The sequence below is a fragment of the Trichoplusia ni genome, chromosome 22, assembly GCF_003590095.1.
Source record: "Trichoplusia ni isolate ovarian cell line Hi5 chromosome 22, tn1, whole genome shotgun sequence".
NCBI classification, from domain to species: domain Eukaryota; kingdom Metazoa; phylum Arthropoda; class Insecta; order Lepidoptera; family Noctuidae; genus Trichoplusia; species Trichoplusia ni.
In genome coordinates this window covers 1,523,370-1,541,584 of record NC_039499.1, presented here as the reverse complement: position 1 = coordinate 1,541,584, position 18,215 = coordinate 1,523,370, and the positions used below count along the sequence as shown (strand labels likewise).

Here is an 18,215-nt window from a genome sequence, read left to right as displayed (position 1 = left end):
TCCCTCAAAGCAAAGTAACATCAAAGCGAGAACATTTAGTTCAATTACCATAAGATATTATCACTCGAGTTCACTAACTGTAACCATTGCAACATCGTGCATGGAGTCGGATCGATCTCCGCCCAGAAGCGTCGTTCGATTGCCGTAACGATAAACTTTTGGATCGAAATGCCATACCTATCGAAGGGCGTAGATGCATGCGCCGATCGAGAACCGCTAGCTTGCCATATCAATTTACTAGCGCCGCTCCGGTGCACCCAATTACTAGCTCTGGTTCACATGATTCCTATTCATCAGTCTCTAGATTGCTTTAGTGCCTATTAAAAGAACGTTCGACGAGGAAGCATGATTTTTAAGTGCTTTGACTCACGGCGACTGTTTATGAGTTGATCGCTTAATTTCTTAACCAGGTCATGACTTTTGAGTGAATTAAAAAGTGTTTTAAGTTGCTTTATTCACGTGTTTGATGTTTTTTAGAAGACATTATATCTCCGTATATTAATTTTATTGTTCTTTTTTAACACCACCTTTGCTCTTAAATTAGTATTCACGGCTTGTATAATTGTTTTAATTAACATACATTTTGTTGAGTTTTCTCTAAGCTTCCAGGTTTTATAATTTATTTTTATCTCAAATAATTAATCTCTATTGTAACTATCAACGACACAGAACGTATCTTAGTCGTATTGTGCGTTTACCGATGTTATACGTAATAACACAGATATCGAACTAATTAAAAATAAGAAAAAAATATCAATTAGACCTGATACCAGACTTAAATTAAAATGCAATTTCGTTCTTCGTTTTATTTTTAGCAATCGATTCGTATGTAATTACCGTAGTGGTAAAAATGCCCTATAACTTCAGATATTTTCCCTTCCAACCTAAATTATCCTGGTATACTCAGGCAGGCATGGAAGGCGTGACATTCCAAGCTGTTTAACTTAACGAACTAAGTATTTAGGTAATCTATGCAGTGCAATACGCAAATATGAACTTCTCACGGGATGTGGCCGTTAAGCCTACAGTCACAATGCAGACAAATCTTTGTTCTGGTAAAAACGTCAAACATGACAAAAATTAACATTTTTAGAAATCCGCTTAAAAAAAACTTGGCTCTTTGAAAAAAATCCCTCAAAATACACAAAAAGGTATTTTTAATTATTTCGCATCTTAATTTGAGGTGAAAAGAGAAGTAAACCTGGGTAGATTAAGCACCTCAATTAAGAACATGGAAACTTACACAATTAACAATTTATCTTTAAACAGTCTGTTGTGTATTAATTAAAAAGTTCAGGAGAGGAAAAGTTGACACCCTTCAAGAAGTTCGGCTCTTCATCAAAAAGCCTTTTGTAGGGCTTAGGGTGGAAACCCTCGCTTTAATGACTCCATCGTTTTTATCGATATTTTGGTTCATTGTTATAACTAGTAACGGCCCTCATTAATATTCTATGTATTTGGCTGCCCGAGATAGATTTCGGCATAATCTCTTTGTCATAGCCAACTACGTATTTACCTATTTACTAAACGGTCCCCTTTAGCTGACTTCCTGAAGCACTGCCAAGACATGTGATCCAATAGATATAGTTTCTAGAATATAGTCCGATGTTTACAAAATATATCAAAAGCCAATCGCCAGTAGCCAAATCCCTCAATTGATAATATCCATAACTTTCTTATTCGAACTGTTTTAGAAAGATATGTACGCAATGCTGTGAAAAGAAAATTCTTTACAGAGGTACAATCTAAAAACTGTATAATGTATCTGTTTTTTTCAAGTATCAAAAGTCTTTCACCGTCATCTGCTAATTCGTTGATTATATTTCGCCTATCAACATCTAGACCTCCCGCAGAGTCTGACCAAGTAAAGTAAAGGTATACATTTCTGACATACCTAGCTACACTGGAGCGTCTCGAAACGTGTTCCTCCGCTCAGGTGACTCTAGTAGTTCATCAAGAGAGCAACGAGACTATCGTACTTCAAGATGTCAAGGATAATCATATCATGCGTCCATTACAGTCATTACTGAGATAGTGAACTGTTACCTCGCTTCGTGTTAGTGCAAACTAGATTCTATTACTGTTCTAGTACTGGTAATCATTTCTTGGAACTTCGAGATCATATTTCTGCTTGTTTTATGATTACTGTGTTACAGAAATCTAGTAGTAATCTAGCAGTCTAGAGGCTTTCCCTCAATTTGCTTCGGAACTCTTTGGAGTTTCAATCACTCAGTTTTTTATGACATCAACTTTATTTGTAATCATTTTAAATAAGATCAGTGATAAACATGAATTGACCCATAACAGACGAGCAGTATTCTTTTGTTCAGATCTTAAAGTAGATTCTTATTTACTTAAACGTATGTAAGATTACTGTTAGATGCATTACAAAGGACCATGAAGCGTGACATTGGGGGTCTGCCTAACAGCGGGCGAAATTAGGTCGAAATGATGATGATGACAGTTGAATTTGCAGACACAATACGAATTGTTATTTTAAACTTACATGGGCTGGTCGACTAAATGGTTAAAGGAATGACAGGCGGTAAAGTTCACACCATCTATCGCTGGCATCTTCACGTTTCGTCGCCAACAATGGAATTAATTTACTAAGACGTGATTGTTATGTTGTGTGCTTTAGTACAAGTATTATGATAGCAAGTCCCCCTGCTGTGGCTCACAGAATTTTGATTAAAGTTACATAACGACAGTCGCATCCACGTTGGGTGTCTGATCTTCATTGGCGCGCGTGGGAATCGTCTCCGGCTATGCAATTAGGGAACGCCGGGAGCGGAGGGTAGTCGATTACCGCGCGCACTGTTTTTATTGCGAATCTCCTTGTCGATGCAATGAAACCTCAGCCAAAACAACCATAAGGAGGAACATAAACTTTATTGCTCCCCATTTGTTTCCTTTGCAATCGGAATTTCTAGTTTCACACTAATTTGAATATTGGTTAATAGGCACAATAAACTTTGATTGTATTTTTATTCACATTTATTAACATCTATAAATTTATACAGTCTGAAAAAGAATGTTAGATTAACGGTTTACGTTGTCGACATGTTATTATTGTGGACAAGTGTTCCTTGTTTTTTGAATGATTTAATAGTAACGTACAAGTGTGTTATCCAATGAATGAGCACGTACGTTCATGTACGACATTTTTGAAATTAATTAGATTCTTTTTTCAACCTCCTTATACTACTCATGCGTAACAAAACACATTAAGCGATTCAAAGCACCTCGTGCTCTTGCATAAAAAGCAAGTGAGAAAGTGATTGCGAAAAAAAATAATTAAAGAAAAAAACTCCATATCGTCATATGTGTATTGCCGCGTCTTCAAGTCAACGACCTGAACCAATTATAGTTGCATAATAGAACGATTTTTTTGTGATTTAAATTGGTTTTTTTCGAACCTTAGCCAATTTACGATAACTATACATTACTATACAGATAACAGAACGGTCAGTTAGATGACTGTAGATAAGCGAGAGATACGCCGTGGACAAGTGTAATGTATTTTATGTTCTCATTATTTCGTGAAAGAAATAGTTCTGCGTAGACAATTATAAACACACGTTGCACCATCATCAACGTCCATGTTCTTAAGAGCACTTAGGTAAATAAGTGTGAATTACACGCACCGGTGTTTGCCTATGTTATTGGTCAGGTAATCTCTGAACAAATACATTCTGTAGGTATTATACACTAATACTGAGGATAGGAATGCAAAGCATTAGGTGTTTATAATGGGATAACAAAATGTTTGGTCTGATGAGCAACTACTCAAAAAAGTATTTCGTAAGAAGTATAATTAGGTACTATTAATAAGTACCTACTATTTCCTAGTTTGATGTCTATGAGGAAATCTATAATCACATAGGTAGGCTACAGTTCACACATCTAAATAAAAATGAACGGTAAATAGAAAAAAGCAAAATTTTTTAGTCTTCTTCGCTTTATGCACATCAGTATTACATCGTACCGGCAAGTTACGGAAGAAATGTGTTATCTACGACCTACCTACCTATAACTTAAGTCAGATTTACACCCGTCACTTTTTATCAAGTTAACACGAAAACTAACTTACTCAATAAAATGGCAAAAGTCACAATTATTATGGCGGTACCAGTAATTTGATTTTTGTTATCCGACTTTTAAACACTTTCCGATAACAGTGCGAAATTGTTAATTATGTATCGTTAACCTCTCTCTTTAATTTTTGTTCGAATCAATTGAGGTTAAATCGTAAACGGAGGATTTGAATTAACATTTAAATGATTTAAACGCTATTTTACGGTCTGTGCTGACTTTTAAATTGATATTTGATTAACAACAGAATCGAAGTTGGCCCAGATATTGTTCCTTGGGGTATCCCAATGCTTTCTGTGAGCAATCAATCAATACTGATAGTATACCGACACTATCATAATCATTTGAAATTTCTTGATTCAGACCGATCAAATACAATAAGATCGATGGATTTGTATTGAATTACCCAGCTATGTTAGCTTCACAGTAAGTGATGTACACAATCAAAAGCTTTAGAAAGGCCCAGTGCATTCCCAAGGTATCGTGTTCCCTTTCAGGAACCATAATATATTTTTGATTGAGGTGAAACTAGCTATTTTCCGATGATAGTTTCGCAGAGATTTTAAAGTAATAAAATAGAATTGAATATTAGATGTTCAATTAAAGAGTCAGGTCTAAATATAAAGTTTAGAAATTTATGCAATAGTCGTATAGTTAATTGAAATATATTGATTCTTAAATAATTGCAAACAGTGCCAAGATATGCGTTCATGCGGTTTTATATTCAATTATTCTAATATGTAAGCGATTCTATTCGAATAATGAATAATGCAATCATCATTGTATTTTGTTCAATCATTCAAGCCTTTATGGGTATAAATAGACTTCTGTGAAATGCCTTAGAAGTTATAGAAGTTAACTTATAAGTTATTTCTATGAAATATACAATAATATTGCGCGTGCAATGAACTTAAAGAAGTGTATTTTTTTTACATTTCTTTTTCTCTTTCTATTTCAAAACAAAATACCGATATTATCCACAGAATTGAAACTGGTCCTAGGCTATAATTGTTTAAATAAAACGTCTAACCCAATTAATTTATTGGTCATTTTATTTTAATTCCCGTATAGAAAATACGCACACTGAAACCGTATTATCTCATCCGTGATCAAACATTAATTTTGTCATCGATTCTGTAGCATTTTTTATCTGACGTTGTTAATTAATTTCTAACAGGTATTTGTGTTTAGCTAACTAAACTAGGTCTTAATTTGTTGACTAGTTTTATAGATCTTGTTTGTTGAACATTTTTATTTTATTTAAGTTTAATATTGCTTATATTTTATTTTTATCAATCGCTTCAGTTATTCTAATGAGTCCTTTCTTATGCACTAACCTAACTCATGATTGAATAGACGCAATTTATACGGTGATTAGGTCTTATTATAGTGTTCAATTACGTAAATAGGCGAAATTACGTATCCAGACGACAGACGGGATCGTTGGAACTACTTTAAAGACATAAATGAACTCACTTGACTTCATTATGTAAATAGACTGAAGTAGATTGACGTTTGTCTTGTAACATAACACTAATTTATACTTGAGGTCTACTATGACTTTTTAAAGCAAGAGCAGTGAGAGAGAGAGAAAGCAATACGAGACGTAGAGCAGTGTCTTGCTTCCACAATTGTTATTTTAACACACGATGTTAGGCTCTCGTGCTGTCTTGTCATACATCATTTTACATTAAGTTAGATGATGAATTTGAGCAGGCCGTAAATTTTTAATTGTCATTTTTGTTCACCGATATGTTTTTTGCGTCTACTTAGCATTTATTTTTTATTTACTTCTTCCAAATGATTGATCAATCTGCTTATAGTTAGCTAAATACTTTTTGATAAAATATGTTCGAGTACCAAAGGTAGAGTGTCAGTCTCACGAAACTGTATTTACCTAGGGGTGCTTATTAATAAAGTAGAATATGACTATTTGGTCTTCGGGTATTTTTTAGGCCTCCCGAATGAACGAATTTAATACTTGTGTCGGAGGTTTTAATCTCTTCTAATATATAAACTTCCCGTGTCACGATGTTAGTTACCGTACTCCTCCGAAACGGCTTTACCGATTTTTACCTGATGCATATTATATAGAAATATATTATGTGCAGCCGTAAAGATACAGAATTAAATCTCTTCGCAATTAATTTACTATCCTTGTCTTAAGTACAAAATAAATTAAGAATTACTTGTTAGACAGTCATTTATACCGTAAAATGAGCCGACCGTTATTTATCTAGAAAGAAAGAACATTAAATGTACAGTTTCATGTTTTTGTAAACATTTTAGGAGTATAATATCGTTAAGTTACATTGTTAGCTCTTGAAAACAGACGGTGGATGAAGATTGCTTGTTTCTATTAAAGTTTACTAGAGGATGCTTACTCTCGTCGAATATTGAAACGTAAGTCGCTTTCTTGAACCTTTATTTAACTTAACTTTGCGCTTGAGAGAGAGAAGTAGAGAGAAATAGAGAGAGATGCTGCAAGCCTCAAGGGTGATAAAATAAAAAGTGAGATGAGATTGTATACGGACAGACAGATTTAATTCAAATACATGTGTGGGGTTTTTCAGACGCTTTCAATTCTCGTGCCAAAACCACTCGATCAACTGTATTCGTGGATCACTTGTCCTACGCGGGGATCGAACCTTGAGCTTTGCATGGACGTGATCTACATGGACTACTCGGCTATCCGTGCATTAAGCATAGTTCAGATATTGTTCCTTGATGTTTAATTATTTCATTAATGTTAATCCACGCCCGAGTTCTAAAAATTAAACGAGTAAGAATTCTGCTCTTAAATAACCACATTTTTGTATCTAATTTATGTGAATACTCTCGTCTTCAGTACGATTTAATTTGTTAAATGAGAAACTGTAAACATTTGATTTTAATTAGTTGGGTGTAATGGGTTTGAGACCCTACTTAAAGTATTTATTTAAATTAAATTTCTTAAAAAAGTGATAGAGCACACGTCGTAGAGCGATATCTCTTTCCCACAACCTCAAATATATTATATACTTAGAAGAGACAGTGTTATTCCCTTATAGCTGTCTTTACGAGTGTAAAACAATTAATGCGGTGCTAATTGTTACCTCAGGCGTTTCATTAATGGACCTTTCCCTTAGGGCCCGAGGTTTCGCGAAGGATGGAAGAAAACTTTTATGGAAAACATTTATAGCTGAGAAAATCATTTTCAAGAAATAATATTGTTTTCATTACGTCATAATTCTATATATAACCTCAATAAAATAAGTTAAAGTAAAGTAATTTCAGTCTTCGTATTTTCTGATGTCGAAGCTTCATATTATTTCAAGAACATTCGTTTGAAAATGAACATTACTTTCGAAACGTCCATCAAGATTGATAATTACGATCAGGGCCTATATTATAAGCTCTTATAGAAGACCCATTATCACTGTTGAAGTGAGATCGAGCATTATATATCGCGTATCGTCCTCTCGCTTCCACAATACAAAAGTTCTACTTGGAGTGTTAAAGAGCGCAGTAAAACGACGTTTTAAATAGGGTAGTAAGCAAACGAACTAACGGCCAATAAATTCTAGTACGATGCACATCAAAACAAACGATAATCAATCTTGTTGCGTTGAGATAGAGGCTTTTTGTAATTATCGCAAGTCAAAAAAACAAATGAAAATTTGTCTGCCGTGATTCGATGCACTTAAATTTTTAACGACGTTTAAACAGTGGTAATCCCTAAACCTTATGAGGCTATAACACTATTGCAATTTCAATAAGTTTATATATAACCGAGGCAACCATTCAGGGTAATGGAATAAAGTAAATAGTTCATTTTATGGCTTTGCTGTTGGAATTGACAGAGTTATATCAATTTCCTGGTAATTTTCATGCAGGTCCTACTATATTGGTTAACTTAAATAGGAAACGTACGTAGTGACTATATGTAACGTAGAAGTATGAATTTTAAATATAAAGCGTTAAAAACTAGTGATAACAGAAAATTGGACCTAAGGTGTTACACCTTCGTGAATTCAGAATAGGAAAGTAAAAAATAATTTATTAAAAATAATTTAAGTGTCGTTAAACGTAATGCCACCTCAAAATATATCCAAAATCATGCAGCCGTTTGAGCTGTAGAGTGCTAAAGAAATGTACTTAGTTAAAACCAAAACACAATCACCTGCCATCTAAGGCAGTCATGTAAAAAAATGGGCATGCAAGCAAAGCTACCAAAAAAGTCAATTGCGAGATTAACTTAATTGCATCGATAGCAAAATGGAGTTTTAAAATATACTTAAAATCTACTATTTATAGTCTTCATGTGAGTAATATTCTACGGTTTATGCGCATAAAGCCATTGAACCGCTTTTGTTAGGTGCAGTAAACACAACGTTGAGCTATTATGCCATCTGTGCGCGTGCATTCCGAAGTTTGCAATGTATTTACTTAATTAAGACATTACCATTATAGGCAATGTAAATGTTTATTTAAGTGTATTTTGTGAGTCTTATGTTATTGTTTAATTGGTGTTGCTTGTGGAGATTAACAAAGGCATTAAAAAAAAGAATATAACATCTACGTTAATGTTCAGTCATTAGGCATCATAGAAGGAAAAATAATACTTTACTATTTGATGAATTAAAAGAAAAAAATACTGCAGTAAGAAATCTCAAATTTAGACTCTTTAACATTGTAAATATTTCCTTTTTTATTATAATACTTTTATCATACTCCGAGTATTTTATAGTCCATTAATTCATTGTCACACCTATAAAATAGTTGTTTAAGATTTTTACTACCGAGTCACATGAATAGGGAGTGTGGTCAATACATGGGTAGTGGGTACCGTTGCGTGTTACTGCCGTCAATGGTTAGGTCGCAGTGCCTATAACCTGCGCCCCATCGATCCATATAGGTACGGTAAAAGCCTCTAGACATACAAACCAGCTTTAGAAAGTACCCTCAGTCCTGTCATGTTGATATTTCTGAATTAAACGTTACTATAATTTAAATAAAGATTATATCGTAAAATGATCTATTTATGATAGAGCTGCTGGTTTATAAATAACAAGCTTCATTTCAAAATGTTTGATATCGGATCAGCCAGTCGTTGAAGAATACGGTTTGTTTTACTAATTTTAGTCTTCATCAGAATAGTATCAAACTGAATAAAACAGAGTAAACATCTGAAGATTTTTGGAGCAAATTCGATAATTTTACATTAAAAGACAATAACCTAATAAAGCTACCAAAACTGCATTAATATCATCGATGGAGGAGAACGGTTCCAACCTATTAATTTTTCCACAAAAAATATGCCATATTGAAATCCAGTTGCAATTCTTTACGTCCGAATTAGATGAAGATCTAAAAATTCAAAAATTAGTTAACTAGGCTTCGCCTGAATTGAATTGCTTTAAAATAAACAAGACGAATGCGCGTGAAAATTTTAATTCCGTATACGAAGAACTCTAAAAATCGATTGACTTCCTTATAAAAACTAGCCTTGTTAATTAACTGTAAATTGAAAAAAAAGTGAGTATTCATTCAACCAATTACTTTTTTTTTGCGACGTGAGTATTTAATTCAATTAAGTAACCATTACGCTGATGACAGCTGGTGTCCGAGAGGCCGCGCAAAAAGTTGTCGCAGCCAACAGGCCACCGCTACAGCCAGAACTACTGACACGTGATACACGACCTACTTACCTCCATCACTAATAACTCTAATCAGGATAATTGTAATTAATTAACACAGTTAGTTCCAACAAAGAACAACGCAAAAAATTAGCGGTAACCTAGCCTCTGGCTCACTGCGGGCCCATACCGTTATTGTTATGGATGAACAGAATTTGCACTCTCTCATGACTTTGAAGTGAAATGCGAACTACCTGACATTTGTTTTTAATATAGAAAATACATTGACCGGTTTTAAGGGGATCTCCATACAACAAATATCCCTCCGTGGTCAAATAAGGTACTTCGAAAGTGTGACATGTTGGTAGGTGTGTAGGTGGAAAATCCCATGAATAGCGAACATTTATGACACATCCAAACTGGATCAAGTTTGGCGAAGTTGATCCAGTACATCTGGGAAATCAACAATCAGAGATGTCCAAGAAGAGATAGAGCGGAACGCGTTACATAATCTTCCGACCTCGCTGACACAGCTCAAACTTGTCTCTCGTTTCCAGAAATCAATGTTGTTTGCGATACGCGGTGGCTGCTGCCCTTCGAAGGGTGGCACTCCCCCGCTCTATAAATCACTGTCCGAATTACGACGTTTCTATAATATTTGTAATCCGGCGTTGGGCACGCGGCCGAGTACAACAATTGATACACCCTACCCTACACGGACCGCAAATTAATTGAGAATAGTAAAATTGTCCTCGTTAATATTTCGATTACGTCCAGTCCAACGAACACTCCTTGTATGTAACATAACTTCAACGCATGTAATGTATTCTCATGTGCGTGCCAGCTTGCCCTTTCTTTGAACTCTTGTTTCATGGTCATTTCCATTTTGTCCGTCGGATAATATAGGCAAGAATACCTATCCCACATTAGTTCAAGTAGCGGTAGTACAGGTTGCCAGTTCATCACCTATGAACACCATTACCACCATTACGAACCTGATTTCCCAGCAGACTCACACACGCAAGAAGCTGCGCCGTAAGCTGTAGTATTCCGCATTAACACAAATATTGTAAGCCATTTATTAATTTTCTGTTCTATGAAATATCTAAGCGATGTTATTATCAAGATGTACTCATGTATCGCATAGTATAAAAAGTGGGAGGTTCGCAATATAGATGTATTAACGCTAATACCCAATTATAGACTCGCATCAGATCCGCACGATCCCGGGAAAGAGGATTAGGTTTTCAACCGCAATCTATAGGGGTGAGAGCAAACGCTATTAAAATGTTTCTGTCTCGCCCGACGGTGGCCGCGACGTCACGTGAAATTAAATAAATTGTAACTACGATTACACTGCACTTTCTCATCACGTCAAAAATATGCGTTCACGTGTAATTAAAAAAAGTTACGATTGTGTATCGTGATTTCTCCACCGCGTTCTTACATATGTACATGTTCATGTCATTTGCATTTTGAACAATTTAAGCGCTATCAGACGCTTAGATGTTTTGATGTGATGTGTTTTTTTAATCACATGTTATCCTAATTAAATCCTTCCGCACGAGATGACATGTAAGATTTTTTTGTTAGTATTTTACGGTTACCGATCCTAATTCGAAGTTCACAGTAATTACCAATGCAGAATATGACCTGCTCCAACAGAATCGACGTAAGAAATGTAGCATGAAAAAGTGGGCAGCATCATGTTTCTTATTACACGGCCCATCGACTTCCACTCGGTATTGACACGATCAATTATAGAGATTACTCGCATATTGAGTTCCCTTTACTTGACCGTAACCGATCATAGTTATGTTAACGCCTTTAACACTTCATTAGTCCCGGATAAACTTTGTTATACCTTGTTTTATGTTTTGTGAATTTCCCTTTTCAAATTGCTTCCACCCTGCAGCTATGACGGTGAAAGCTAACAATATTTCATTCTATTGAAGAAAACTTGTTTACAAGAGCTCTTCTATTTGCAGATGTTTAAAATAAGTTGATCCCACTCAGTCTAGACGGAGTAAGGGAGGGTGCACCCCGCGGGGAAATGCCAATATCGCAAACCAATAAAGTCATCTCCATTCTATTTCGTGCTTTATTTTTATAAACGTTTTACTGTTGCATGAGGGTTATTTAAAGAGGCTGTTTGAATTCGATAGAGTGTTTGTTGTTTATTCATGTTTGCCATTGACTTAGCAATACTTAGCATGCAATTCGTATGCATACATTCCTGTTTATTCTTATGAGCTATTATTAAGTCATTTTTCCATCACTTTACACACTTGAAACCTACTCTTTGCAGTTAGTACTGCTGTAGAAGGAAATAATGTATAATTTACAACAACCCTATTGCTAGTGGCAAACGAATTAACAACAAATCATAAACGAGACGTTATCAAACAATTGTTCTTCACATTCTCTCAGCACTATATTGATTAAGTTGAAGATTGGCAGATGGTGTAAATTATAGTGCGAAAGAAAGTAAAACAGGTTACAAATATCATTTCTGAAATCGTATTACAAGTACAGTCGGCACATAAAAGTCATAACAATGTGGTTAAAGATAATAGTTGAGAATAAGTCATGATAAAATGGTATACGGTGATTTTTTTGTTCTCATTTTTAACTTCTATTAAATAGAGTTGAGTCTCGTTTCGTAGAAAGAAAGTATTAATGGAGTATAATATCTGTAATACAATTTCTATTGTTAGGTTTGGCAAAATCGTGAACCCATCCGCGCGTGAACTGCATCATTTAACGGTTCAACTTTGACATAGAAAAGATCAAGTCTACCGTTGAACATGAAGTAATAAATCAGCTGATAAGAATACGCAAACAGCTAAGCGTTGATCACATTACAATAGCAGCGAACAGGCGATCTAATCTAGATGATACTGCAAAACAGACATGAAATGGCACTAACTATAGGTGGTAAAAGATTTGGCAAATCTGCCAAGGCTTAAAAGTGACAGCGATAAAAATCGACAAATAATGAACTGTTAAAAGTTAATCTGATAAGTGATGATATTTCGACCATCGATGAGTCTGCAAAAACAAGCGTTGGCAATAACAATGGATGTAATGATAGTTTATTTATCCTTGTGCATTATAAAGTGAGACCTCATAGATGCTGTGCCCATTGAGTTAGATCGCGGTGAGGGCGCGCGTGCCCGGTCATCGACCACTACACGTCGCGCGAGTTCACTCGCGCATGGGAAGTAGGAGCTGGTGCGCGCGCGCAGCCGCATGGCGGCGCGTTCAATGCTGTCAACGACGCCGAGATGCGTCTAAGCAGAGACGTCTCACGCCAATTCTGCTTCAATTAATCCAAGATCAAAAATTTTCATCACCCCTTCAAATATACCAACAAGTTGCTACGATACTGAAGATTTTATTCACCGCAAAAATGATGAAGTGTAGATTTTTTATTTCTTTACTTGGTTCTCTAGAAAACATATAATATGGTTTTAGTTTCGTTGCGCACAATAATTTATATTAACGTCTACATTTATGGGTTAATAAAACAAAACAAAATTAAGTTCGTGACAAAAGTAACTTTTCATTTTATGGCACCAAATTACATTTTTAGTACGAAATAAGTTATAACAAAATTTTCCCCTTCGCCTCTTACGAATTCATTCGTGCATGTTCAAAGTCAGTAAATCAATGCGAGTGTACGTTAGTTTGTTTCTTTCTAAACGTCTGTGACTCGCACGTTACCTTCCGGTACATTGATTGGGTAAGAAGAATTGTGTTTCAAACAATCGTCATACATTTCATATTTCTTGGGTCGTTAGGAGCTTCCAGCGCGTGCACTGTCTCGGAATACGTAAGCAGTCTTAGAATGAGTCTTGATTGGCAAGCAGTGCATCGCTCATGCCGCCATGCCGCGCTATACTCGTACGTTTCGCGTGACGGAATATCAAGTCTTCCGAGATTTCCGCATTCGAACTTGTTAAGAGTCAACGAGTTAACATAATTTTCTAATAATATATTTTCGTCGTATCAATACTGTTATTTAACTGTTTAGGATTAAGTAGCAAATGTTAATGACTCTTTTGTATGTAGCAGTTTCCTAAATCGCCTTGATTTGACCTACGGAACAGTTATAATGGCGGACATTTGCTCATCAATTTCTTCTATGCTAATTATTGCTCTACCGAAGTATTTTAACGATTCGCAATACTAATCAGCTACAAATTTATGTGACAGCGAACATTTAAAGTGTTGATATACAAGTTAGTAAATCAATGTGCAAATATTTTATGTTAATTTTTGTCAACTGTATTTTGATATGTATTTATAAATCTGTCATCTGAAGCTGATTATTCTTTAACTTATCCTGGTCAAGGTGTTTAATTAGTCTTAGTAGGTGGTCTAATCTTTCGTCGGTGGGTTCTTTTTAAACCTCGACATCTGCCTTATTTTTACGAGTTTTGGACTAGCTTTATCTGTGTCCAGATTGTAGTATATCCTAGTGTAGTAACATTGAAATCCCAACTTTTTTCCAAGCTAGGAGTAATCGACATTCCTTTCTACTTTTTTGTGGACTCCCCGTAGTTATATTTTTTCTGCGTAAGTTCAAGTTGATGGCCGGGGTGACCGCAACGTGCAATATCTTGTGCGGTTTGGACCAGACTGTCTATTGTTCACACTAAACGAGTGTTGCCATTCGTATTGTTGTTCGTCATAAAACATGTGTTGTTTTGCTTTTCAATAATATTGGCTTCGGAATACGAGGGACCGTCTTGTGTGATGGTAATTGTTCGGTGCTATTGTATGTGGCTGTCCTTATTCTGCTAACCACACGATTTGGTATGTGGTGGAAGGTGGATGAAATAAGACTTAAGAAAATTAATGACTACTTCGTTTTAAGGAAATTTATCTAATATATAAAATTCCCGTGTCACGATGTTAGTTACCGTACTCCTCCGAAACGGCTACACCGATTTTTATCAAGTTTTATATGCGTATTCAGTAGGTCTGAGAATCGACTAACATCTATTTTTCATATCCCTAAGAGTTAAGGGTTGCTCACATTAAAAAAAAATAAGAAATTTTTTGTTTTTATTTTTTTATAATGTGGCATTACAATACATACAACTAGAAATAATTTATTAGGCAAAACAACGTTTGCTGGGTCAGCTAGTATTAACATAAGATATCAAATAACTATAGTAATTTATTATAGTTTAGCTTACAAATATAAACTGTTGTCTTATCCACAAGATATATTTCGTACATACAAGACATCACGTTTAATAATAATAAGTGATTATGTGACATCATAAGTACGTAATCGTACCTAAAATAAAAAACAAAAATAATGCTTACTTTTTATTCTCTTTATCATCAGCTTTGTAGCTGCTAGTAAAATAATAATATTTAGTATAGCTGTTGCCCGCGACTTCGTCCGCGTGGTTAGAAGATATAAGTAAGGAATTTTTAAAATCGAAAAAAGAAAATATTTTCACACCTTGAGTTGCATTATCGAAGATTGCAGGCGGAACCATTTTTTTTTTCAAAATAATATATATTATAGGTTATGTTAATCTGGGATATTTCAACATGCTCATCGTGAAAGAATTTTCGAAATCAGTTCAGTAGTTTTTGAGTTTATTCATTACAAACATACATACAAATCTTTCGTCGTTATAATATTAGTTTAGATTTAATTAAACAGATAGACTGACTCATACTTAGTATTCTAGTATTCATATAACTAGAAGTGATGATTTACTAAAATAAAACACTTTGTCGGGAAGTTTAATTCATTGTCACTAACACTTCTAAGTTTTTTTGAAACTCGCTGAATTAGAAATTCCTTACCCGTCGTTGAGAGATGTTATTCACTTATTGTTAAGGCGCTTTTCTATCGTCCCGAGAAGACAGATCAAGAAGGCACTGATCATGATATTTCAAGGCCTAATCGCTGATACTCATCTTTAAACAAAAACGTTCAAACAGACATGAACATTTATACTATTAGCATAGAAAGATATGTGTCGGCCATATCTATAATGACAGCGCATGGTCGACTAGGTTAGCAAATCACACATGCCATCTTCATGATTACATGCATATTTTGTTTTTATGCGTAAAAATGTGAAGGAAAGTTAAGAAAACGCCTGGAGAAAGCGCAAAGACTGTAATCATGTCTATGGTGTTTGACTCCATGGTAAGACAGAAGATATAGATTCCTTGAGTCAAATTATTTGATAAATGTTTGTCAAGATTGAGAACAAAACAAAATTTTAAGGCAAAGAGGCTCTTTGGGATAGGCTCGTGACCATGAATCAACCATTCGAAAAGGAGATAATTTTTTTCCGGCCAGTTACAGGTATATAGTCCTAAAGTTCACCAGACGAGTAGGGGTTTCCGAAAACTTGTGCATGGGCTGAAGCTAGAACCGAACACACCAAATTACTGGAATTTTAAACTATTAAAAAGGAAGGTGACTAGGAAATAATACCTAAGAGTAGAGTATCTTAGAGAGTAAGATTCGTTAGAATTGTCTTTTCGAGGTAATATGGTTCTAAAGCAAAAAAAGGATGTGTGAGTGTGCCTTTGAAACACCAATGGAGTATAAGTACATTCCTCTTTCATTTTTCCGACATACCACATAAAAATTCCATACAACTTTATGAGCATCATCAGTTCTTTATGACGTCATCAAGGGTAACTTGTATCCTTGTCCCAAGAACAAGAATATCTACTGGTAATAGGCTATCCACATCGCCATCCGTTTGGAAATTACAAATGGTATAAAAGGTACTTCTTAACATCCTGTATATGGAGAGGGAATAGAGATTAAATTGCGGATATATAATTGAAAAACATGATAATAATATGATGGTAATGTATTTCTGTAATTCTAAAGAAATGGATTAAAAACTTATAGTACCTAGATATAATTGTCCGTGCGTCTGTATGTTTGTCTGGCTTCCTGTTTGTCCCTTCAGACGATATTTCTTTTATCATCAAATCCAAAATAGTTATTTGAAAGTTGGATTAAAAGATTCCACGATCATTTAGTTTTTTTTGGGTTCAATAAAATTATACAGAAAACATTTAATCTTAGCAGATAGTTTAAAACGATCAACATAAATCATACATATTTAAAGAGACACTATCTGATAAGAAATATAATTTAACCAAGACATTATTCGAAGAGGTTGTTCTCTCGTCTCCCACACCGTCCCTAAAAACGTATAGAAACGTCAGAAACAGCTACAAAATCAGAATGACAAATAGCATGTTTATCCGTCGTCCGTAACCCACTCCCTTGCAAGGTACCTACTGCATAATACATTTGCGGTGAATGTCCGTAAAAGCTTATATATTTATTACCGACGTTCCTCACTTTATTCTTGTCATGTCCCGATGTGTGAATTGCTTTCCTACAAGCTTTCTCAAGGTAATACAGTTAACTGATTACCGAGTGCCGTCACAGTTGTCATACGCAACAACTAATTGGTGTGAAAACTGAACGTGTTGTGATAGCGCAGTCTGACAAGTGCTGTGATCTAGCGCTTGGTAATCATAGGACTTAGGCTCGGCCAACACGCGCCCAATACACCAGCGTCACGCTCTCATGAATACCATGATTACGTCGATTTACTCCATTAAAAATAGCTACTCACATTTCATTCGGCTTGAAGATAACAATCTTCGTACAAGGGTGTGTAATTAAAACATTAATTATGCACTGTTATGTCACGTAATCCAATTACACGTCACAGCGACGACGGTAATAGCCCGATACTGATCGCTACTAGTCACGTGTTTTTACAAGAGAGAAAACCAGTCAGATTTAATAACATAAATAACAAATAAATGTGTTTTAATGTCATTCTTATTTATGGAGTGTTAAAGAGTGATCAAATGCTATTCAAACGTCATTACAGCCATCAAAGGAATGAAAGTTATCTTTCACCTGATTGTAATCGCGACACTCAGCGCTACTCGTTAGTATCGCTATATTCGCAGATAAACGAGTTATTTGCTTTAAACTAATAAGTTTTTTGCATTAGAAAGGTAAGTTTCTAGATCATTACCTTTTTTAGACTTCCGTAATATCCGACGATGAATTTACCTCATAATAACAAACCCAATAACAACTTGCACGAATTGTGGATATTGAACTAAGTATAGACTTACGGGTGGTTAGTGATTTGCTAGGAAATTGACGAGAGAGCTGGGTTCGTGCTCGGGTCATTTACGGCAGCGACGCGGCCGAACCAAATCATACGGCCAAATAAGTTCGGTTCGATAATTGTTAACATTACATACAATCGAAGCGACCGCAGCCCGCGTAGGTACGGTAACGGACGAGTTTTTGCGATTGCTCGTTTGGATTCTAACAATGCTTTCTTAAACAAAAAAGTTGTTAAGCTGAATTTGGTTGCATAGCAATTGGGTCACTAAATCACTAAATTCGAGAACACAATGTGTCCGTTATAAGAAAGAAAGTACGTAATTACTTTATTCCTAACG

At 35.2% G+C, this 18,215-nt stretch overlaps 1 protein-coding gene across 2 annotated transcripts in view; it reads left to right on the top strand.

Annotated features, from left to right (window-relative positions):
- LOC113504551 overlaps nt 1-18,215 on the top strand; it is a 41,102-nt gene that overhangs the window by 1,457 nt on the left and 21,430 nt on the right. The window lies entirely within an intron of this gene.